Source organism: Bos mutus, chromosome 28 (genome assembly GCF_027580195.1).
Source record: "Bos mutus isolate GX-2022 chromosome 28, NWIPB_WYAK_1.1, whole genome shotgun sequence".
Classification (NCBI taxonomy): domain Eukaryota; kingdom Metazoa; phylum Chordata; class Mammalia; order Artiodactyla; family Bovidae; genus Bos; species Bos mutus.
The window spans coordinates 12462010-12487661 of record NC_091644.1 but is presented as its reverse complement, the minus strand read 5'-3'; the positions used below and the strand labels follow the sequence as shown (position 1 = coordinate 12487661).

Here is a 25652-nt window from a genome sequence, read left to right as displayed (position 1 = left end):
ACAGCACATGTCTTATTATCTACTCTCACCGCTTCCTGTGCCTCCTGGAACCACAGACCCTCGAGCAGTGGTTCTTAAACTTCAAGGGCATCACCTGGAGAGCTTGTGGAGAAACAGTGCTGAGGGACTCGTCTGGCGGCCCAGTGGCTAAGAGTCCACACTCCCAACACAGAGGGCCTCGGTTCAATCCCTGGTCAGGGAACTAGACCCCACATGCTCCAGCTAAAGATCCCTCATGCCACAGTGAAGATGGAAGATCCCTGTGCCACAACTCAGACCCGGTGCAGCTACAGTGCTGGGCCCCACTCCCAAACCCCCTTTCCAACAAGTCCCAGAGAATGCTGATGCAGCTGGTCTGGGAACCCCAGGGTGAGAACCACTGCTTCTAATCACTCTGGCCTGACTCGATCATCCCTGCCCTGATGTGAACTGAAATGTGCATCTTAACCCCCAGCTTGATCCCAGCTTCTCCCTCTGCCCACACAGGGAAGAGATTAGGGCAAGGCCCTCAGATTAGAGGCTTGTGTCTCCTTTTGAGCAGTGCCTCCGAGAGACATTTCTGAACTAGTCCAGGGCCACGACCTGGAGGACTAGCTAGCTCTCTGCTCCTCGATCCTGGGGTACAGATCCCCAGCCACTGGCTGACTCTGGAGGAGGCAATCGGCATGCAAGAGGCTGGGAGGCAGGGAGTCCTCCCCAGACCCAGTGGTTTCACTGCATCAATAATTCACAGCACAAGAGGTATACGGCAGATAACGCTCTCATGCCAGCCCGCTTACCTATTGTTTTACAAGGCATTCATTATTTTAATTACTTTATGATATGAAAGGAAAAACACAGACTAAAGGGAGATAATAGTCTCATTATTACTTGCTTACACTACATGTTGTGAGCATAATTACGTGTGGGAGACAGGACTTGAGGGGGCGATGGTTGGGGGAGCAGGGAGATGGGAACACCACAAAGTCTGATGCTAGGCCACCAGGTTAGTGTCCTTGGCCTGAAGGGAAAGTCCTTCTGCACCTCTGACCTCACTCTGGCCAAAGCTTCAAGAGCAGGTATAATCCCTGCTCCAGAGAAAGGGGGCAGAGGCCCAGAGAAGTGGCCTTGTTGGGTACGTATAGGGGTGGGAGTTGGGGGGAGCGGAATGGTAAGGAGCAGAGTCCAATACAATAGTGATTGACCATCATTCATCAAGCCAGAGCTGGGTGCCGGAAACTAAAAATCAAGTGTCCTCTCTGCATTATCTTCCTTAGACCTGGCAGGTGAAATTATCCCCATTTTACAGACAGGCCAACGGAGAGCAGGTATTTATCAAGGGAAGGGTCACAGAGCCTGAGAACTCCAGCAAACCCATCTGGACTTAGGTCTGCTCTGCCACATAAAGCTGGCTACCTCGGGCATGTTAGCCCACAAGTCTCAGCCTTCTTCCATGTAAAATGGGGACTGGCCGGCAGACCCCAGGAAGGCGGCGGCAAAGCTTATGTGAGATAAGCAGTGCACAGCAGTTAGCACAGGGCTAGGGGTGTGGTAGTTACAGCTGGCGTGGCTGAGCACCCGCTGACGGGACAGGCTGGCTCCAAGGGTATTCAGTGCACTCAAAACTAAAGCATCAACTGGAGGCCCTGGGAGGGACACCAGACCGTAGTGAAAACTTAATAATTACAGAAGATAAACCAGTATAGGTTCTAACAGCTATGAGGCTTGAACTAGGAAATGAGCCCCCAGGAGATAAGGCACCCAACTTGTGGAGGTTCCAGAAAGAGCTGTGTGGCACTCCCCCAGGACAGCAGAAGCCCAGATTCCTACACAGGCAGCCCCGGACCCAGTGACCTCTCAGATCCCTCTATGCTCCGTTAGATCAACCGCCCTTGTGATGAGGAAACTGAGGACCAGAGAGAGGCGGGCCCCTGGGTTCCAGGACACTGCTCTCTCTCCTGTGCTCCACGACAGGGAATGGGGCTTTGATCTGAACGGCAGAGTGGGTGTCCTTCCATCCTCACACCTTCCACCTGCCACTGCAGAGAAGGACCCAGTCCCTCTGCTAGGAGGACTCAAGCTGGGCCAGACAGGCTCCCCCTGGTGTCAGGAGTGAGCTGGCCCTGATCCCTGCTCCCCCTCCAAGAAATCATGGTGAGGTGGGGTGGAGTATGATAGGGGTGGTGAATGTGTGTGTAAGAGAGAGAACTCCGCCAGCTACAGGCTCCAACTACCCTAGCCTCAGAAAGATCATGAGATTTTCTAGAATGAAGAAAAGGGTGCCTTGGTGGGAAGAGAGAAACAGGAGGAAGGAGAAGCAAAAAAAAAAAAAAGACCAGGTGGTTCCTGGGGGTGTCCTGGAAGGTGGAGGTCAGGCCACAGCCACACACCCCCCACCGACCCAAGGAAGGGGCTCCTTTTTGCCCTTTCTCCCACCAGAGTCTTGTGTAAAAGAAGCCACAGCTTCTGGGGGCAACATAGGGCAGTTCTAATCTCAGTGCCTGGACTAAAGGACAGGGCAGGCTGCCTCCAGGAGGCTGGAGGGACCCTGGGGAACAGAGTAGCTGGCAGCCCCCCGCCATCACACGCCCACACAGGCAGCTCTCAGCTCTCATGGCCTGGGCCTGGGCACACGGCCTCACCCCTCCTATGCCCCCTGCGGCCAACAGCCTGACTGGACCACAGTCACCCGCACAATATTCACTGTCCAAAGCACGTATCTGTTAGATGATCGGGCATTTCCCGCAAACCATCAGGTCAAAGACCAAAGCCTGACAAGGGACCTCAGCCGTGCCTTTGGATGCCAACCCCGTCATGGAATGGATGAGAACACAGAGTGCCTGGGGGGTGGGGATGGTCCACAGGCCCAGTTGCCCAGTGCCACCCTGCCCCACTCCGTATCCACCGAGCCAAGACACACCCCGCAGCTAGCTCTATTTCCCTTCCCTCTTGTTGCTCCTGACAGGATGATTCTGCCGCATCTAGCCCAGGGAACCCAGCACTCCCAAGCAGATCCTTGCCCTGCCAGCCTGCAATCTGGAGTCCTCGTGTTCCTAGGACTGCAGAAATCTCCACCTAGTCTGATGTGGGGGCCCCACAGGGCAACGCTTCTCATCTTCAAGGGGCTCAGCTTTCCCCAGCAGTGGGAGTTGCCCAGGCCCAGCAAGGGAGAGCAGGCCTGAGCTAATCCCAGGACCCCACTGCTTCTGGTCCTCTGGTCCCGGTTGTCTCTCTCTCATCCTTCCCACATTGGACCCAGTATACTGGGAGCCTTGAGTCTTCTGTGTGGTAAGAAGAGCTCTGAGCGTCAAAAGATCCTCAAGTCCAGCTTTTCTGGATGGCCTTGGACAAGCCATTTCATTTCTCAAAACCCCTTCTGTAAACACGGATGTGTCCTGCCATATAATCTGGTCAGGCGGCATCCAGCACTTTCTGAAAGTACCTTCATCTTTTTTATGAAGGGCGGGCAAGGATGGCATCAAGGCTCAACTCTCAGATACCCGCCTATCATGAGCAGGGTCTGGTTATCTCCCTGGGCACAAACAGGATGTTGGCACTGACAGGTCCTGCCAGCTGGCCTGCTGTGCTGGCCACACCCTCCCTGGGAGCCTCGGCCACACCTGCTTCTGCTTAGCTGGACTCAATCACCTCTAGGTGCCAGGTGCCAAGGCCACCCTGGGCACCACACCTGCTGGCTGACTGCCTCGGGGAGGGAGGAAGATTCCAGAGTCCCCTTGCTCATCCCCGCTGAGGCCACCTACCCCCTGCAAAGCTCCAAGTCTGTCTTGGGTTTAGTTAACATTTCAGTTGGATCTAGGAAGTTGTTTAAGCAGTGATCGTCAGGGAGAAAAGCTATGCTTCAAAATGTAAGTCCTTCTCATCCCACTCAGAGGACAAGTCAGAGACGTCACACAGTCCAACCCACCCGATCTGGCCCGCTTCTGCCATCATCCTACAAGCCTCCCACTCACCCCCTCGCTCGCTCAGCTTCACTGGCCTCTTTGTGCTGGCAGAATGTTCTAGGCCCACTACCAGCTGGGGCTGATGGCACTGGCTGACTCCCAACACCCACCCCAGATAGCCACGGCTGCTCCCTCCCTTATTATTCATTCAAATCTTCAACCCATCACTGAGAACTCTCTTGCCACCCCCTTGACACCCCACCCCTCCACCAGTCCCCTACTCCATCACCCCCATCTATGGCCCATGCCTTCCCGAGGATTTCCTCCACCATCTGGTAGCTGGCACACTGCAATCATGACTTGGTTACAAGCTCCATGAGGGAAGCATTTCTGTCTCTTTTGTTCACGGCTGTGTCCTCAACAATGAAACATTATAAGCTCAGTAAGTAAGCACTTGATGCACCTTGGTGAAAGGTAGGAAGGAAGGCTGAAGGGAGAGGGGAGGGAAGGAGGGAAGGAGGCCAGAAGGAGATAAATGAAGGAGACAGGGAGAGCTGTAGCAGATGGGAAGTCAGTCATCAGCAAGCACAATATCTAGAACAAATAATATTATTAGTAAGTAAGGATGATAATACTCAGAAACAATACCACTGTTTCTAAACATCATCACCATGACTCTACAAGGCAGGTTTCAACGCACTCATTTGCAGACAAGGGCTTAATCAGCTGGCCCGGGAAGATACAGTCGGAATTTAAACCCAGCTGTCTGACACCAAAGAGAGACAAGCACCTGAGCTGACTTCCTCTCAAGGATAATGTGTGCGGAAGGATTATGGACTGTTGCGAAGGGCCCAGGAGAGGTTTGTTACCATCAGAACACTCAGTTTGGCCGACGTCTGGGTACTGCGTGTACCACAGAGACCCTTCTTCAAGGCTCCTGTGCCTTAAGAGGACAGTTAAATCAAGAACAGAGGAACATGGTTCCTTTCTTGGCCAAGAACCAGCTTGGAACCCTAAATCACCCTTCACGGAGCACAGTGTCAGATGGGAAATGAAGGTGGCTGAGTTGACAGGTTGCAAGCCCTCCTGCTGAGCACTGAGGTTCTCTATGCAAATGCTGCCAGAGGAGGAGACACCTTCTCTTGTGCAGTCTGCATCCCTAATAGGGCAACCTGGCCTGATGCTGCCAGGCCTGGAGAGCCTCTGGGGCGGGGCATTGTCCAGGACCAGAGCACTTCCCATCCCTGGGAGTCCCATTCTGGACCTCCCTCTGTCCAGGGCTGGTGCTATGGAGTACTTCCTGGGTGCTCAACATCCAGAAGGCTGTGGGGGAAGGGAGAACCCAGAAACCTCCATCTGCCCTCCCCTCACGTCTCATAATCCCACTTCATCCTCGCATTTCCCTGGTCGACATCAGAAAGCCATTTCTCCTGAGCCTGCATTGATGGATCCTGCTTCAGTCTGCCTGGAACCCCTGCCCTCACTCTTCCCCAGCAGCAGTCCTCTGCCCCTCCATGCCCTCTCTCACAAAGGTAAACTGAGCCAGCAGCCTGGCAGGCAGCTGCCCTCAGCTGAGCACAAAGTAGGAATCCAGAAATCCTTGTCTCCTGTCAGAGGGATGGTAGCAAGGCTCAGACAGTAAAGAATCCACCTGCAGTGCAGGAGACCTGGGTTGGGAAGATCCCCTGGAGGAGGGCATGGCAACCCACTCCAATATTCTTGCCTGGAGAATCCCCATGGACAGAGGAGCCTGGAGGGCTACAGTCCATGGGGTCACAAAGAATCGGACACGACTGAGCAACTAAGCATAGCACAGCAAGGCCAAGGGCTCTGGGATATGAGTTAGGAAGCCTGTATTCTAGCCCTGGCTTTGCCAGGCACAGGAGGTGTGGCCTTGACCAGCCACCCAACCTCTCTAAGCAAAGTAAACACAGTCCCCATCTGGGAGACGATGGGGAGCGGTAGGTTAGATCCACACTTTTCTGTCCCCTAAAGGCCAGCATTGTGTGTTTGATCAGGTACCTTAGGGGGTTGGCAAGAGGCAGCCAAGAAGGCAAGGCCCCCAGGCCTTGTGAAAATCAAATCACCATGACATTGAGCATTTTCACCTATTAAGGTTCTGGGCTAGACTGCACTTGAGTGAAGGGGTTTTCTGCAGAAAAAGAAGTTTGAAATCTACTGAGTAAAAACCCATAGGCCCATTTTAGCTTTTATAAGATGCTCTGTTTCACGGGCAATGTGCTAACATCCTGTGCCTCAGCCTGGCCCAAGACCCAGAAATGCCTGAACATCCACATCTATAAACCCACAGGGCTCCAGGACACCCTCACAGACTATCATCCGGTCCCTCTGCCACAGGTCTTCACCAGGCCTAAAGGCTGGAGATCTGCCCTCCAGCCACTCCCACTTCTTCCAAACAACTCAAGAGGAAATTGTCTCCCACCCTCTCCTGCTGCCCCCTACAGCCTCCTTCACATTCTAGAAGGGTGGCCCAGCCGCAGGATTCTCCCAGGTACCAATAATCCTGCGTATTAGGGATTAGGCTGAATACCTCGAGCAGCTCAAGCAAATAAAGCATAACGTGGGCACCACCAGCTCGGATTTTCATAGGGTTTTGCAAAGAGAGAGGAGGAAGGAGGTGGGCACCTGAGACTGGGCAGGTGGGGGTAGAGACGAGGCAGGATTGGTTTCTGCCCTTGGGAAGTCCTAATCATCCAACCTGCCCCGGGTAGGAGGGAGCTCCCCTGCACCTTGTAGCCTCATCAGCCCCCCAGGACCCAGATGTATATGGGGCACCACATTTGTGCCAGACAGTAAAGAATCTTCCTGCAATGCAGGAGACCCAGGTTTGACCCCTGGATCAGGACGATCCCCTGGAGAAGGGAATGACAACCCACTCCAGTACTCTTGCTGAGAAATCCCATGAGGAGCCTGGCTGCAGTTCATGGGGTCGCAGAGAGTCAGACATGACTCAGAGACTAACACTTCCACCTTCAACCGATGCAGCAGCTATTGTGTCTGTTAACTACAGGTTACATGTCCAGGGAAGGAGCAGCATGCCCACAGAAACAGGCTTCAGGAGCTTAAAAAGAAGTTCGGACAAGGCCAGTTGCTCTGGGATGTCAGAAAACCATCGCATTGCCTGGGTCTCTCTGCTGGTTCTAAGTTAACTCATCGTCACGGGCATTTTTAGCTCTGGCTTCCCAGGTACCCTGTCCAGATTCACACTCCTAGGAGTCCACCTGCGCAGTGTGTGAAGACATAGGTGGTCACGGAAGGGAAAGGGTGGCAGCAGAAAAGGGCCGGGTGCTCTTTAACAAGTCGCTTACCATTTTTGTGCCTCAGGCTTCCTTGCTTCCAATTCAAAGGGGCCATGGAAACACTCCCCAAGGTTCTGTCCAGCTCTGAAACCGCCTGACCTTGGCCTCTGGACCGTGAGTCCTGCGCTTCCCCGTGTCCCAGCAGCGTGAGATGCTGGGGAAGCACTGGGGTCCTTACTGGCTCTTCTCACATTCAGCACTGCCCACCTGTTGCCTGGGGACTGAGAGGGTCAACTGACTGTTAGGAAATCCTTGACTTCTTGTCTCTACCAGCCATGTTCTCTCCTTGGCAGTCTTAGACCATCTTATTTAATCCTCACAACAATCCTGCAAGGTAGGAATGTTATGAGGCTCACAGAGGATGGGTAATTTTCAAGAGCACTCATCTTTTTAGTGACAGAGGTGAAATTTAAATCCAGTCTATTCTAAGACCAAAGGCCATGTTTTTTCCCTCTTCCTTGCTGCCTCAGGATAGGCAAAATGTACCAAGAAGAGATGGAATCTCCTTATAAAATGCTGCTTATTACTAGCATTGAAACAACTGCCTTATACCCTATGGCTTATAAACAACAGAATTGTGTAGTACAGACATCTGGTTATAATCAGCCATGTATGGATAGGGTGTTGGAAAAATGGTCTACGGGAGAGGGTGCCAGTTAGGGAATAGAGTGACCCATTAGACACTACATCCCATGGTGAGACGTGCCACACTTGTTGCTTAAAATCAATGAGTCAACCCTGAACTTTCAAGACTGATGCATCCATCTCAGCCTATACACCATGTCTGCAAAGTAACGATCTCCTTCTCAATCAACCAGTTTAACAAAATGGGGACAGAGAAGTGACAGTCCAGAGTTCACTCTCTGGACCTCAGAGACTTGGAATTGGATTAGCAGAGACCTCAGCTCTGACCTCTCAGCCAGAGCAGCCGGGCTGAGCCCACAACAGCCTGCTCACATGCAAAGACATGGCGGTTGAGCTACCATACCAGTCTGAGGGCAGCCTGCCCTGTCCTGGGAGAAGGACTCAGGAACCACAGGTACAAGAAAACCACCACAGGGGCTCAAGTAGAAGACAAAGATCACACTTGTTTTCCAGTTGAGGAATCGCTTGTAACCAGAGAAGGCAGGTCTGAGGCAGGACCAGATACTCAGAAAGATTGATAATAGATACACAATTTTCTGAATGTCTTGTATTCGCTTGGTGAATCCTGTTAACAAGACTGTAAGTTAGGCACCATTATGCCCATTCTAAAGATAAGCAACTGAGGCACTAAGGCTTTCTGCAGGGCTGTGGTTAGTACAGTCTTATAAATCCCACTGAGGCCTATATGCTCAGTACAAATCCCTTTTCCCTGTAGGAAGAATCTGGCACTGTATGGGAAGGCAGTCCAGACGGACTTCTTGTTTCATGGAGAGCGCTCAAACCCCTTCAAAACATGTGTTTCTTTTTTTAATGAAGTGCATCTCAGAGTCTAGATCTGTAGACGTCAGAGCCGTAAGGGACCTGAGAACATGTATAAGACTGGTTCCTTCCCTTTAGAAAGAAGCCTAGAGTCATAGAAGGGTAGAAACTTCTTCAAGGAAACACAGCTTGTTCACTTAAAAGACTGAGTAGACCCGCCCCCCCCCCATGGCTAAGACACAGCACAAAAAGGGTGGCAGGCACAGGGGATCCTTGTGCCCAGAATCCACTTCCTGACTTCCCCTCATATCAGCTATACAACCCAGTAAAAGTCACTCCACTTTATCCAGCATCAGTGTCCTTAACTGAACAACAGGTGTACAAACACCTTCTTCAGAGAATATCTACAAGGATCAACTGTGATGATGAATGCAAAGTAGGTGGTGAGAACGCAGTGAACAGTTTTATCGACTAAGTGCCAGAGTATGCACTTGTGTGACCTTGGACAATGACCTGCCCAAGGTTCCATAGCTAACAGAGGGCCCATCAGGATGGGAATCCAGATTTTTCTAGACAATAAACCCCATCTCTGTCTTCTTCACCAAAGTAAAGGCCAGCTTTGTTTCTAGTCAAAACAGACTGGATAAGGATAACTAAGACCCAGAGGAAATTCAAAACCTTCATTTTCACAAAAGAAGGCAGAAATCTCCATATCATAGCCCAGTTAACTTTTATGACCCGTGTGAGTAGAAAAAAGGCAAATGGAATAAAAACAAGAATGTGAACTTGATTGGGAAACAATTGAATCCCATCCAAAGGTGTGGAGTTTTAACATCTGAAGGACCAGATCATCTGGTTAGGGAGGTCATGGGCTCCTCCTCTCCTCCACCTCTCCCAGCTCCTGAAAAGCAGCCCAGGGCAGTTTGGAGTATCCCCACTTTGAGAGAGGAGTTGCTGAGAGAGACAGTGGAAGGGTCAAGAGGTGCAAAGTAGAGGAAGGAAGGGAGCCCGTGGCAGACTGAACATCAGGAAGAGGATCTGGCTCCCCACAGCAAAGCATCCTGCGAGGCTGGCTCTCCGGCGCTCTGGTCCCGTGGTCCCCACCCACTGGGCCACAGAGCAGCGCTGCACTGCGATGGAGTTTAGAAGTGGAAAGCAGGAGCTCAGTGTAATATGTGTGTGGTGTGTGTGCCAGTGAAAAACACCCAACACTCCTCCCCAGGGGAGAAATATCCTTTTCTCTGACATGTCATCACTCCTTGCTTGGGTATTAACATGCCCTTTGAATGAAATGACAATCTAGAGCTGGCATTTCACAGGTTCTTTCTTGCTTGAAAAATAAAAAGCTGGCAACCCTCTGAAATGCTCTATGATTTTTAAAGTTTATTGAGTACCCAATGGAAACTATGGACCACTCCCCTAGTCTTCATGCTACAGATGGGAAATTCAGGCCCAGAGAGGTCATAGTGACCAGGAACCCAGGGTGTGTCTGTCACACCATACAGGGATAGCCTTGGGGCCAGGAGAGATAGGACCCAAGGGATGGAGATGAGGTCCGTCAGGGCTCTAACAGCTCAGCTGGAGCAGATCCCGAGAGCGGAGGGAAGGGACTGCATCAGTATTCAGGGCTCAGGGCCATACCATGGAGTCCTGAGTTCCCAGCCCCACTCTGAGTTTAGCACCCCCCCCTGCTTCTACAGCAGGAAACACGCAGAACCTAAACAATCTCCCTGGAAACAGGGACACTGTTTCTGTGGCCCAAAACCATCATTCAAAAGGCATCTGGAAAGAAAGTATTTACCATCAGAGAGCAAGTGGGATGAATTGCTGATGGTTGGTTGAACAATGCCCTCCAAGCCAACAGACAAAAGCAACATGGAGGAAAAAGGTGAATGACTGGTGAGCAAAGTCCCTGGGAATGCCAAGGGAAGCCAATTCCTTTCATCCCCTTAGTTTGCAACATTGTTCCTCATAGCCATTACCACTGCCCAACCTTATACCCGGGGGCACTTATTCCCCTTCAGTTTCCATGACAGGGTAAGCTCCCACCCATCTCCACTAGAGGGTAAGCTCCAGGAGGGAACTGCCTTGGCCAAATCTGCTCCTTCCATATCCCCAAGACCCAGTCTTCAGGCCTGCCGGCTGCCCTCCCACTCCTAACTAAGCCCGCTCCCCCACCAGCTTTCTCTGGGAGGACCCAGTCCTCATGACCTCTACAGCTATTCCCATCCCAGGAATGCCCTCTGCATTTCTCTCCGCCCATCTTCATTCTGCTCCATCAAGCCCCAGGAGCCCCGTGGTGCCATCTCCGGATGACAGACAGCCCTCCATGTCCTAACCCCAGTGCCCACAATCCACTCTCTCTCAACACCGCACGGGCCCTGGCTGGCAGCCTTAGCTGTCTTCTCATCCATGCATGTCAGAATGCCCCAATTAGCCTGAAAGATCCTTGAAGTCAAGGTCCATTTTTTAAGATATCCAGAGTGTGTGGCATACAGCAAGTGATGAGCAGGTATGCACACTGAATGAGTAAAGTAAAACACGGCTTAGGAGGCGTTGGAAAAGCAGGCCCTTCCCCGGGCACCACTGACATCCTGGCCCAACCAGGCCAGTTTCCATGACTTGAAGCTTGAACAGGACTGCTGGCTCCCACACTGATGTTCCTCCGAGCAGCTACATTTTCAAATACAAACACCGAATCCCAAACAAGAATACATGTCATGGGGCTTCTGAGAGGCACATGCCTCACTAGGCACGTCAGTCAAAAAAAGATGAATGTTCTTGTTTACAAAAGGATCTGCCCCGTTCCAGGAAAATTTCCACCACAATTTAGGACCTAACCCAATATGTGCCTATAGACCTCACCGACTGAATATTTTTCCACCTCTTCCGTTTGCTGAACTTGGATAGGGTTTGGCTTCAGGTCAAAAGAGCTGTTGCAATAAAGGCCACTGCACCTGCCCCAGAGCCTTTCCCAATGGGAAACATGACCCCCATTCAGGAAACCAAGGCCCAGCAAGTCAGAGAGACCTCAGGAGGCAGAGGGATGGCCAGGTGATCAGGCATACAGATACACTCAGGACCCAGTGATGTTAACAGTGTGAGGACCCAGGAGCAGATTGCTGGGGGTCTGCAGAGAGGCCTGTCTCCCTGTGCTCTGAGCTTGCACCCGCCTCGGAAGCCTGGCTGGGCTCTGAAACTCCAGCCTCCTATGCTTCTGGGTTCCCACAACCCTAGCCTGGATCTGGATTTCCAACACAGCAGCCAAATGCAAGAGAGTCTGGCCTGGCTGTTAATGTGAAATAATAACAATAATTCAACAGCCGGGGGAGAGGGGAGGGTTCTTCTATTTCTACTGTGTTCTGACAACTGCTTCTCCTTCTCCTTCTACTGCGAGTTGGGAACGACCAGCACCCCAGCCCTGCAAAGCCTCCACTCTCCACTTGGTACCCCTGGACCCATCAATCTCCTCCCTGTGGCCTGGGACCCCTCCAACCCTGGACGTCGGGGAGAGGCTCAGCAGCTGTGAGAACCTTCTTTCTCGAAGAAGGTTTTTCCAAAATTATATCAGGTTTCCTTCTATCCCGGCTTGTCAGCGGGGGACTCTTTTGCCTAACATGGTTGAAGAATGTCTTAGAAACTGGTGTGATTCAGTCTGGCTTCAGATGAGGTTTTCCACCCAGACAGAGCACACCGAGCGTCTGGACGTGGCGGCTCGCTGCCCCCGGGGCACCCACACCCTTCCCCTGTCTCCAGACCTCGGTCAGGAGGGCACACTTGACAAAGAAGCAGGTCCAGCCCAAAGATGAAGTCAGAAATAGAGTCCACAGGAAGCCAAAGCAAAGTGCATGCAACCCACGTACTTGCAAACACAGGGGCCTCCCTCCCCACAGGAGCCCTCCCCACCCCCCAATTTTCTGAATTTGCAAATCTAATTGCAGTGCACCCATTATAAATATTGAAGAGCTACTGGGGTGAGTGATTCAAGAACTGAAATCTCAAAAGGCACACACACCGTTCTCCTAGAAGCCTTTCAGCCTTCTCTTCCAATGGAGATTGCTTTTCCCCTTATGCCTGTTCAGATGGGCATCCTTCCACAAACACAAACTCTAATCAGAGAGGGGCCCAAGACAATTGTTAGAAAAACCAGCTTGCAAAGCTGTCTGAAACCTGCACATCACATTTGCTAATGAATGATTACTGAACTCTTACTCTTAGTTCTGCCACATTCTTGCCTAAGGACCCACAGTCTCCCCTGGATCAACAGCAGCATTCTCTTCCTCCTGTAGTGCTCCATCTGCAATAATGAAGTGTGGCTGGATCAGGAGGATGCTGGGAGGCAGCTAACACGAGAGAGGAATCTTCTTTTAAATCTCAGGAGCTTCTTGTTAGAAGTACATAAAAACTGCAATGAGACAAGAGCCCTACAGCATGGGAGCCCCTGGCTGAGTGCTGTGGCCATCACCTGAGCCACCATCCTGTGAGCCCCATGTTTCCATAACAACTGTCAGCCTGGCCCCTGGAACTCACGGAGACCAGACCTCCTCTGTGTGGGCTGCTCTGAAGAAAGGTCAGATTGTTGCCTGAATACCAAGGTTCTGTTTTTCTTCTCCTTCTGCAGCTGCTTTTCTGACTGGAAGCTGGACAGACAGAGTTGTTACTAGCATTCCTCGGCACTGATGCATCAGAGGTGAGAAGCCAGGTAAGGAGAAGGGACATGCGCAGAAGCTCCTGGGGACCCCGGCAGCATTCTATTCCTTGACCTGGTTGGTTACCTGGATTGTCTCATGATCATTCACTTTTTTGTTGTACTTTCGTATTTTATACACTTTTCTGTATATTTGTTTCATTTCACAATTTTGAAAAGACATCTAAAAATAAATCAGCCAAACTGTTTTTAAGGGGCCTGCCATCATCACCCACCTTTATTAAGTATCTTATGGGACATGACAGAGACTCGAGACTCAAACTGCAAGTAACCCTGTGTCACAGCCCTGAAAACAGGGCCAAGAACCAAGAAAAACCTCATTAAAAGCCCTGCCGGTTGCATCATTTGAGAAAATATTTGCAAATGATGCGACCAACAATCAATCAATTTCCAAAACATATAAATAAATAGCTCATACATCTCAATATCAAAAAAACAAACAAATCAATCCCCAAAATGAGCAGAAGCCTAAATAGACATTTCTCCAAAGAAGACATTCAGATGGTCGACAGGCACATGAAGAGATGCTCAACATCATTAATTATTAGAAAAATGATAAAAAAAAAACACACACACACACAATGAGGTATCACTTCACACTGGTCAGAATGGCTATGATCAAAAAGTCTAAAATAATAAATGTTGCAGAGGGTGTAGAGAAAAGGGAACCCTCCTACTGTTGGTAGAAATATGAATCAGTGCAGCCACTATAAATAACTGTATAGCGGTTTCTTAAAAAAAAAAAACTTCCAGTTGCCATATGATCCGGCAATTCCACTCCTGGGCGTATATCCAGGAAAGATGAAAACTCTAACTCAAAAAGATACATGCACCTCCATGTACACAGCAGTACTATTTACAACAGCCAAGACATGGAAGCAACCTACATGTCCATCGGCGGATGAATGGATAACGGACATGGAACATTAATCAGCCATAAAAAAGAATGAAGTGACTCCATCTGCAGCAACATGAATAGAACTAGAGATTATCACACTAACTGAAGTCAGACAGAGAAAGACAAATATGATATCACTCATATGTGGATTCTAAAAATATATATACAAGTGAATGTACAAAACAGAAAAAGACTCACAGACATAGAAGACAAACTTACGGTTATCAAAGGGGAAAGAGGAGAATAAATTAGGAGCTTGGGATTAATATATACACACATTACTACATATAAAACAAACAACAATGATCTACTGTGCAGCACAGGGAACTACGTTTAATATCTTATAATAAACCATCTGAAAATGAATAGACATGCACTTGTGAATGTAACTGAATCACTTTGCTAAACATCTGAAACTAATCCATGCACGCTCAGTCGTGTCCGACTCTTTGCCGCCCCGTAGACTGCAGCCCACCAGGCTCCTCTGTCCATGGAATTTTTCAGGCAAGAATACTAGAGTGGGTTGCCATTCCCTTCTCCAGGGGATCTCTCTGACCCAGGGATCAAACCTGCACCTCTTGCATCTCCTGCATTGGCAGACAGATTCGTTACCACTGAGCCACCTGGGAAGCCCCTGAAACAAATACAGCATCGTAAATCAACCATACTTCAGTAAAAAGTTATTTGTTTTGGGGAAAAAAACTCTCACAGTTTTGAGGGGCAGGCACCACCCAGAAGAAGAATGTCAAAGTCAAAGCAGAAGTCAGAAACACACAGCCATGGGATGAATGGGCTAGGAACCCCAGAGGACTTGATAATACAACAGTCTGCTGTTGGATACAGGGTCTGAGCCTATAAACAAGGCAATGGGGAGGGGGTGTGTTTTATTGTTTATACTTGCCTCAGGAGGTCATGAAATGAGGTAGGCAGGACCCCTTGCCATCAGAGAAAGAGAGTCTTCTCTTGCCCTGCAGATTTACTCCTGAGAGTTGCTCATGGTCTCAGCACAGCCTTGATTAAAGTGGCAAGAACATTAAATCAGTCAGAAGACTAGGTCAAGTCCCATGCCAGATCAGGAGCCTCAGGACCCCCTCTTCACCTTCCATAAGCTTCCACTCATCACTCACTCCAGCCACACTGCTTCCTGAGCCCTTTGCTGTATAAATACCTCATACTGTCACAAGTCCATTATTTTGGTCCTCTTGGACTAATTACAGTTCTTTCCAAATGCAGGACATTATTCAAAACTGTTTAAAGGCACCTCCACCATGAAGCCTCTCCAGATCTCTTAATAAGAATTAACACCTCTCAATGATATTCACTCAAACCTTACTCTCTGTCCCCTCACAGTACTATTTGTTCCTCTGGTTATCAGCCCTCGATATGTTCAAGCATCCATCATCCCTTCCAATTAAGAATCCTGAGGTCAGAAACCTGGCTTATTAATTTTCATATCTATAGAATATATATGGGAGCACATACCTGGTGGCTCAGAAAGTAAATAATCTGCCTACACTGTGGCTGACCCAGGTTTGATCCTCGGGTCAGGAAGATCCCCTGGAGAAGGGAATGGCAACCCATTCCAGTAGTCTTGCCTAAGAAATCCCACAGACAGAGCAGTCTTGCTACAGTCCATGGGATTCCAAAGAGTTGGACATGACCGAGCAACTAACATTTTCACTTTCACAGAATATATATATATTCTGTAAAATATATATTATACATTCTTTAAAATATATTCTATAAAATATATTGATTATAAATTCTTGTATCTATAGAATATAAATACATATTCTAGACAAATACATACCTACATCTGTAAATATCAATATATAACAAGAATATGTATATTCTTATTAATTACTACATCTATAAAAACTTATATTCTAAATAAAGATAAATATATCTCTACATCTAGCACTGAGCCTAATGGATATGTAGTGCGTGCAGCAAGCAATCAATGCTCACTGATAAGTCAGGGTCTAAGAGGATGCAGGCTCATTGTGTAGAAGGCCATCACGAAGCACCCAGGGTCCAGCACGAAGGTGCTGAGTATCACAGAAAGCCTCTGCACCTCCAATCACGCATTTCCCTCTACCCACACCTTCTCTCCCCAGACTGCTAGGCTTCATAATTAATAATAAAGTATCTGCTTTTGCTCCAGTGCCCCATCCATCCTCCCAGAGAAGGCAATGGCACCCCATTCCAGTACTCTTGCCTGGAAAATCCCATGGGCCGAGGAGCCTGGTGGGCTGCAGTCCATGGGGTCGCTAAGAATCGGACACGACTGAGTGATTTCACTTTCACTTTTCACTTTCATGCATTGGAGAAGGAAATGGTAACCCACTCCAGTGTTCTTGCCTGGAGAATCCCAGGGACAGGGGAGCCTGGTGGGCTGCCGTCTATGGGGTCACACAGAGTCGGACACGACTGAAGGGGCTTAGCAGCCCATCCATCCTCCACACTAAGCCAGAGAGATCTCGCAAAGTTGACATCACTTCTATCATCCCTGTGCTTAAACTCTTCCATGACTCCCCACTGCTCTCAGGGTCAAGTTCAGCTTCCTCAGCATGGCCTTCAGGGATGTTCTTGGATGTCTGGGTTTTGCCTTATATCTGATCCACATATGAAACCATTCTCACCCTCACCTTCCTTATTCTCCAGCCATACTGGACTTTCTTCCCTTCCTTCCATGAGTGGGTCTCCTTTATGACTCATGGATTTGCATGTACCATTCCCTGAAACAACCTTCTCCACCCAGTCATATTCTAGGCTTCCCACTCAGATATGAGCTCTCTCTCCAGCAAGCCTTCCCTAATGGCCCCTCCACCTCCACTGAGTGAGGAAAGTTCTTTAATCACGTAGCGCTTTCACTCCTCCTCCAGAACATTCAAGGCATCCACAAATACTTGCTCACAGCCTCTGTGCTTCCACAGAGCAGGAGCTGGCAACTGTAAAGGGTCAGCTGGCGAATGTTTTAGGCTCTGGACGTATGGGTGCTCAGTCTTGTCTGACTCTGCTACCCCGTGGACTGTAGCCCACCAGGTTCCTCTATCCATGGGATTTCACAGGCAAGAATACTGGAGTGGGTTGCCATTTCCTTCTCCAGGGGGTCTTCCCAACTCAGGGATTGAACCTATGTCTCCTGCATCTTCTGCATTGGCAAGCGGATTCTTTACCACTAGCACCACCTGGGAAGCCCTATTTCAGGCTCTGCAGGAGCCTAAAATCTCTTTGGCAACTAATCAACTCTGTCATCACAGAACAAAAGTGGTCAGAAATAAAACACAGACAAACAAGAGTGGCTGTGTTCCAATCACATTTTATTTATGGACACTGAAATTTGAATTTCATAGAATTTTCACATTTCATAAAATATCCTTTATTAAAAATTTTTTCAGCTCAAAAAAAAAAATGTAAAAACCTTTCTGAGCTAGTAGGCCATTAAAAAAAACAGACGGCAGGGCAGGCTTGGCCCACAGCCTGCAGTCTGCCAGCTCCAGCACAAGTTCTCAGTTCCATGGAGAGAGAAACTATGTCTTCACTGCTCTATTCCCCCAACACAGGGCCTGGTTCTTAGAAGATGATTCATAAAAAGTTTGCTGAATGGCTTCATATGTGGACGGGAGCAGTGTTTCCCAGTGCGTACTCTACAGAATGCCAATCCAATGGGATACTCCGTACAGAAGGACTTCTTTTATCAATGAAATTTGAAAGTGCTACTGTTTCCTTTCCTGGAAATTTTCAATGTTCAGTGCATAAAGCATATCAAAAGCTCAGAGCTAGTCACAGAACTTGTTTGACTTAGACCATAGAACTATACAATGGCTCATACCAAAACAAAATCAACACTGCCGCAGCAAAACATACATTTCAGATTTTGAGGCTGGTTCACCTATATGATGGTATCACTGATGCGAGGAGTTTGAGTAGGCTCGGGAGTTGGTGATGAACAGGGAAGCCTGGCACGCTGCAGTCTATGGGGTCACAAAGAGTTGGACATGACTGAGCAACTGAACTGGACTGAAGTACTATATTTAACAAACTCTTCTAGCTTCTAGTCTCCACCGTCACCCCCTTCCACATACATTATCCAATCCTTGAGAACAGGAACTGTGCCTTATTCATCTTTGCATTCTACCAGGGATGTACAATAGTGTTTCATATACAATAAATACCCAATAAATATTATATAAAATAGTTTACTATCTAAGAAAAAATTTAAAAAAAAATATTTTTTGACATAAATCATTCTTTTTAGAGAATCTTTTTTTTTTTTTTTTTTTAATTTATGGCTGTGCTAGGTCTTCATTGCTGCACATGGGCTTTCTCTAGTTGAGGCAAGTGGGGGCTACTCTCTAGTTCTGGTGTGCGGGCCTCTCATGCAGAGAGCATGAGAGAGATTTCTCTCACTGCAGAGAGCACAGGCTCTAGGCTCATGGGCTTAGTAGCTGCAGCTTGCTGGCTTAGTTGCTCCACAGCACATGGGATCTTCCAGGACCAGGGATCAAACCCACGTCTCCTGCATGGGCAGCCAGATTCTCAACCACTGAACCACCAGGGAAGTCCCAACACAGTCCATTTTTAAAGTATTTATTGAATGTGTTACAATATCAGTTGTTTTGGTTTTTTGACCCCAAGGCATGTGGGATCTTAGCTTCCCAACCAGGGGCCAAATCCACACCCCCTGCACTACAAGGCAAAGTCTTAACCACTGGACCACTAGGAAGTTCCAAACTATTAATATCTACTTTAACCCAAAACATCTTCCAGCATTAACAGGCAGCCCCATCTGAAAGCACTGCAGTAAGAACAAAAGACAAAAACATACAAGAATAACCCTTGAACTGTAGCATCAGAACCACCCAACAGAGGTGGCTGAGCCCCACCCTAGAGTTTCTGGTTCAGTTGGCAGAAAGTGAAGAGGAACTCAAAAGCCTCTTGATGAAAGTGAAAGTGGAGAGTGAAAAAGTTGGCTTAAAGCTCAACATTCAGAAAACGAAGATCATGGCATCTGGTCCCATCACTTCGTGGGAAATAGATGGGGAAACAGTGGAAACAGTGTCAGACTTTATTTTTGGGGGCTCCAAAATCACTGCAGATGGTGACTGCAGCCATGAAATTAAAAGACGCTTACTCCTTGGAAGAAAAGTTATGACCAACCTAGATAGCATATTCAAAAGCAGAGACATTACTTTGCCAACAAAGGTTCGTCTAGTCAAGGCTATGGTTTTTCCTATGGTCATGTATGGATGTGAGAGTTGGACTGTGAAGAAGGCTGAGCGCTGAAGAAGTGCTTTTGAACTGCAGTGTTGGAGAAGACTCTTGAGAGTCCCTTGGACTGTAGGGAGATCTAACCAGTCCATTTTGAAGGAGATCAGCCCTGGGATTTCTTTGGAAGGAATGATGCTGAAGCTGAAACTCCAGTACTTTGGCCACCTCATGCGAAGAGTTGACTCATTGGAAAAGACTCTGATGCTGGGAGGGATTGGGGGCAGGAGGAGCAGGGGACGACAGAGGATGAGATGGCTGGATGGCATCACCAACTCGATGGACGTGGGTCTGGGTGAACTCCGGGAGTTGGTGATGGACAGGGAGGCCTGGCGTGCTGCAATTCATGGGGTCAAAAAGAGTCAGATACGACTGAGTGACTGAACTGAACTGAAGTCTGGGGTGGGGCCTAAGAACTGACATTTCTCACAAGCTCTCAGCTGATGTAGATGCTGCTAGTCTGGAGAACCCATCTAGGGAAACACAGATCTGGAAAAAAGGACATTCAGAGCTTAAGTCCTCTACCTGCAGTTTTCTCCTCCTTCCAGGAACCTGATTCCCAGGAGAACCCCAGCTTGTTCACTTCACACTGGCAGGAGAAAGCCTGATCCATCTCTTCAGTGTTCAGGCAAGGCGTCTATACATAATGGGTTGCACTGCATTCCCCTCCAAATATGTTTATGTCTAAACTCCAGAACCTGTGACCATGACTTTATTTGGAAATAAGGTCTTTGGAGATGTAACCAAGTGAGTCATTAATTCAATATCATGTGCGTCCTTATGAAGGAGGAGAGAGTAAAACAGGGAGGAGGAGGCCCTAAGAAGACAGAGACACAGGAAGAAGCCCACCCGAGGATAGAGGCAGAGACTGGCGTGTTGCAGCAGCAAGCCAGGGAATGCAAAGGATGGATGACCACCCTGGAAGCTAGAGAGAGAGGACAGAGCCTCCTCTACAGGTTTCAGGAACACAGACCTGCAAATCCTTGATTCTGAAATTCTGGTTTCCAGAACTATGAAAAAGTTAATTTCTATTTATTTCAGTCATCCAGTTTATAGCACTTTTTCCTCTAAGCATAGTATTTCTCACTATTACAGATACCGCCCCCCCACACACACACAGAAAACTCAGGTGAAGCTCTGGCCAAGCCCTAACCTTGGTGAGGGTCCATGTGAACTTCAAGGGAATGATGGGCCTCTGTTCACTGATCCTTTTGTCATCTCTGCATCACTGCTAGCAAGGCAGTAGTTTGAGCTGGGGTCTCTCTCTGGAAATTAGATTATCTAATTAGTATGATGTTTTGTTGGATTCCTGCCCCAGGGCTGGTTTTGGCCAAAAGTATGTGATTGTTTTCTAGCCTAAAAAAAAAAAAAAAAGTCAATGAATAAATTAAGGAGACTTGGCTTTGCCCATACTTGCTCAACTGGTCCCGTTTCTCACTGGAAGACACTCACAAAAGGCTTCTCACTAACAAATAGTTTCTTCTCCAGATCTGAGCTAGAAATGACTTCTCTAATTGAGGGCTTCCCTGGTGGCTCAGACGGTAAAGCATCTGCCTACAATGCAGGAGACCCAGGTTTGATCCCTGGCTTGGGAAGATCCCCCGGAGAAGGAAATGGCAACCCACTCCAGTACTCTTGCCTGGAAAAACCCAGGGACAGAGGAGCCTGGCGGGCTACAGTCCATGGGGTCCCAAAGAGTTGGACATGACTAAGCGACTTCACTTTCACTTTCAGTCGACACAGAAACATCCAAGCAACAGATATTTTCACAGTCTGAGCACCTTGGTTTTAGTCACAAATTATACCCCTCTTGTTTTTGAAAAATAAGGGGTATAATTTTTATTCTGAAAAGAGGCAGACACTGTTGTGTGCCCGATACCCTAGGACGGCGCCAAGAAGGGAATGTGGACACAGCATGTCACTGTTGATGAAGAGAAAGGGGACGCCAGGGGGTAGGGACTCTGTATTCTCAAGATCAGAGACCACAGAATAAAAATGAGAACCAACCAAATGCGTTCCTTGCCTCTCCAGTCCACGCTAACCCAGGGCTGCCTGCTCACAGAGTCAGTGTGAACTTGGAAACCTTCAGATATTTTACAGGTAGGTCAAAGACTGTAAAGCCTAGTTCTGCTGCAGCAGGTCAGATTTTCAGGATGCTGTCCCCCACCCCAAGGCCCTTGAAAAATAAGAGAGGGGTCTGATTCTTTGAGATGAGCACACCCCTCCCCAAACCTGGGAGTTAAGTGTTCCCTCCCTCATCCCTTCCAAAGCCAGCATCTCATTTCAAACGTCCAGTCAACCCATGAACAGCACGTTAGTCTCTGTCCAGGAGGGTGGACTTTTGGAACATCAACCTCTCAGCCTCTGACTTAGGAGCTGAGAATCAATCTAGTCAGAGGAGTGGCAGCTGCCACAGAGGACACACCGTCCCGGCTTTGCAGACCTGCCTCCTCTTTCGTTTGCTTTGCTTATAATCTAAACTTGCCGCACAAACTGCAGCAGGTTACTTAACCCTTCAAAAACTCAAGTTCCTGAGCTGTAAGATAAAAATGATAAGAAATGCTTGGCAAGGGGGTTGTAATCCTTCTCATCCTCACAACTAGTACGAATATCTCCCGTTCTGCAGATGAGGACCAGGGGCACAGAGAAGTCAAGACACTTGCCCATGGTCACACAGCCAGTAAGCAGCCAAGCGGAGCTCAGACAGGCTGTCAGTGGGCATGTGCTCTCATCACAGGGATCTTCTGTATCTCCATAAGGGGTTAGAACTGAAGGCCCATGTTCATTTATTCATTCAACAATTTACCTTTGCAACACTCACAGAAGGAAAGCTCACAGGAGGTTCTTAGACGATAAAAACGGCCTCTACTTCCAGGGTGTAAGAATTAATAAGAACGTATATTAATAATATATCAACATATATTTATTAATACATATTAATTAATAATATATATCCTTCTTATGTGTTTATATATTTTATATTATGCTAAGTCGCTCAGTTATGTCAGACTCTTTGAGACTCCATGGACTGCAGCCCACCAGGCTTCTCTGTCCATGGAATTTTCCATGCAAGAATACTGGAGTGGGATGCCACAAATATATATTTATATATATTTAGACTATATATTCTATAGTTATAGATATAGATCTATATCCAGCACTGTGTCTAGTGAATATGCAGTAGGCGTGCAACAAGCAATCAAAGCTCATTAATAAGTCAGGGATCAGAAGGATGAGGGCCCGGCACCCTGGTGGGGCAGGCGGGCTGCCCTCCAGCTTTGCCCAGGTGGCAGGACTTCTGCTGAGACCAAAACTGATATCCTGGGTTCCCTGGAGCTGAGCCAGATAACTAAGCACCCTAATGATTCCAGCCCTTCTCAGGGACCTTCCTCCAAAGGCAGGAGAGCCTTTAAAAATGCATGGGTTTCTGCTGGGCCACGCTTCCTGTTTGGAAGTCTCTTCAGTCCAGCACTTCAAAGAGGAACTGCATCTGTCATGGGCTTCCAGCCCAAGCGGGGCCTTGCATCTCAGACTGAGAGAGGATGAGCCAGGTGTGGGGAACAGCAGGCTGCTGATACCTCTCAGACCCCAGCACAGCCCCCAGCAAGGCTGTCTGGGGGCTCCAGCAGCTGTGAGCGCCATCAGGAAGCCAGCTCTCCCTGTGGCTCCGTGAGTCACCCCTCAGAGAGGGCTGGGGCATTCCACAGAGCCAGCTTCAAAACCCTCCTTCTGCCCAGTGGAGAGAACAGCACCCTTTTCTCTGGGCCAGGAAAGGACCAAACCAGCCACATCTTCAAAGAAAGCAGAGGCGGCAGGCCAAGGACAGGATGCGCCCTCTGGTTCAAAAGCACAGGTCTCAGAACCAGACCCACCAGGGGCTGGGGCCTAGCTTGGCCCCTCTTTAAGCAAGCCACATCGCCATCTGAGAAATGGACATAAGAAGCCCCACTTCCTTGGACAGAAGGACATACATGGGAGACTCTGCACAGTGTCTAGAATATTTTTATGATGAGAAAACAGTAGTTATGGATGACCACGATGGGAAGATGATGGAGTTGGTGATGGAGAGGGAAGCCTGGCGCACTGCAGTCCATGGGGTCACAAAGAGTCAGACACGGCTGAGCAACTAAACTGAATGATGGGAAGAAGAATATTAGAAAAATAATCATCCAGGCCTGCTCTAAGCCTTGGTAAAGCTTCCTGTTAGGCACTCAGTTAAAGCTCATATGCTCACCTTTATGTAACGAGTGTCAGCTACTCAGTCATGTCCAACTCTTTGCAACCCCACGGACTGTAGCCCGCCAGGCTCCTCTGTCCGTGGGATTGTCCAGGCAAGAATACTGGAGTGGGTTGCCATTCCCTTCTCCAGGGGATCTTCCCAAGCCAGGGATCAAACCTGAGTCTCCCACATTGCAGGCAGATTCTTTACCATCTGAGCCACCAGATATAATAAACACACACATACATATATGGTGGCCCTGGGCCAGGCATTGTTCTGAGCATTCTGTAAACACTAACTCAATCCTCATAATAACTTCACACAGTGTGTATCGTTCTTACGCCCATTTTACAGATGAGAAAACTAAGGCACAGAGAGATTAGGTGACCTACCCAAAGCTGTGAACTGTAAGAGATAGAGTTGAGCTAGGATTTAAACCTAGGCCGGCTGCCCTGGAGTTCATGCTGTTAACCACAGCTACTTTGCACTGCTCCATCATTATTCTTGTAGACACTGCCTATTACATCCCCTCACCTTGCTGGGTAGAGCTGTTCTCTCGCACTGGAAAGGAAGAACTCAAGGTCAGCAGGGACCTCCTCTCTAACATCACGAAGCCCCCAAAACACCAACAAAGCCCAGTTCAGAGTGGGCTCTCAGCCAAACCTTGCTGACTGACCTGCCAAGACCTGCTGTGTCCTTTTTCCCCTTCAACCCACCCACCAAGCAGAGATTCAAAGAGCACACACAGCGTGCCTGTCTCTGTAGCTGGCGGCCTGCCCAACTCCCCTCCTGGGTGGTGCTTTCAAATTTGTAACCTTCACCCGCAGTAAGAAATTTATTCTCCATTGTGACTCATACACATCTAGTATATAAGTAACTGCAACAAAGGGCTCATGGAACAACATCTAACCTTATTACACGGGATGTACTTTCATATACTTTTTTGTTTTTTTTTTTTGCATTGGTTGTGACCCACTAAATTGATTTTATGATCCACTTATGGGTTGTAGCCATGGCCTGAAAAATTCCTCTTAGGTTATTTCAGTTCTAACAGGTGAACATGTAATTTCTGAGCACACAACAATCCTTCCTGAAGCTGGAAAGCCCTGCCTACTGCATGTAAGCAGCATGGTGCTGTCACACTCTGGGTGGTCACTCTGACCCTCCCCAGAGCCCTGAGCCTGGCTGGAGCACTGAGGTTGTGGAGACTGGGTACGAGCTAGGAGCTAAGGACCTGAATTCAAATCAGCACTTGTGGGAGGCACAGAATTAAGAGCATGGCTTCAGAGTGTGCTGGAAAAATGAGTTGAGGTCTGGTTACAACTTGGGTGGTTCTTAACCTCCTATAAGCATCAGTTGGCTCACCTGGAAATGGAAGTTGTTAATGTCCGCTGCAGAAGGTGGCTGAAAGGGTAGCTGGGAGAGCGGATAGAGGATGGCTGGGTGGAGGGTTGGCAGCGGGCTGGGTGGGTGGATGACAGGGTGGGTGACTGAGTGGGTGAATAGGTGGGGAGCTGGGAGGGTTAGCTGAGACACAGAAAGCACTCAGCAAAGCGCCAGAACCTGTAACACCGAATGGGGGCTGACTGTAGTGGCGGGAGATCTTTGCTGCCCCCCGACACCTGACCCAAAACCTTACGACGCCTTCCGTCCCCTTCTCCATGTCTTGTAGTTGCAGACTCTGCAGCCTTCAGAATAAACAGCAGCACTTCCCTAGCACAAGGTTAACACTCAATAAAAGTCTGAACCAATTAAGCAAGAGGCTGGGACTTATTCATCCAATAAGTCACCCATCACTGAGTGTTTTTTTGAAAAAGGTGTTTTCTACAACCCACTCCAGGGCCAGTGGCCAGTAAAATTTGTTGCATTAATTTCACTCATTTGACATCTCTGGACACAGGACAATGCACCCCACCACCTAGGATGGAAGAGAGGGGACAGATTCCACCAT

The 25652-nt window shown here is 48.6% G+C and overlaps 1 protein-coding gene and 1 non-coding gene across 16 annotated transcripts in view; one reads left to right on the top strand and one right to left on the bottom strand.

Moving 5' to 3' along the window:
* Nucleotides 1–25652, bottom strand: part of KCNMA1 (potassium calcium-activated channel subfamily M alpha 1) — a 780456-nt gene that overhangs the window by 554748 nt on the left and 200056 nt on the right. The gene's annotated exons all lie outside the window — the stretch shown is intronic.
* TRNAC-ACA (transfer RNA cysteine (anticodon ACA)) lies at nucleotides 21006–21077 on the top strand. The gene has a single exon. It is a non-coding gene; the product is annotated as a tRNA-Cys (tRNA).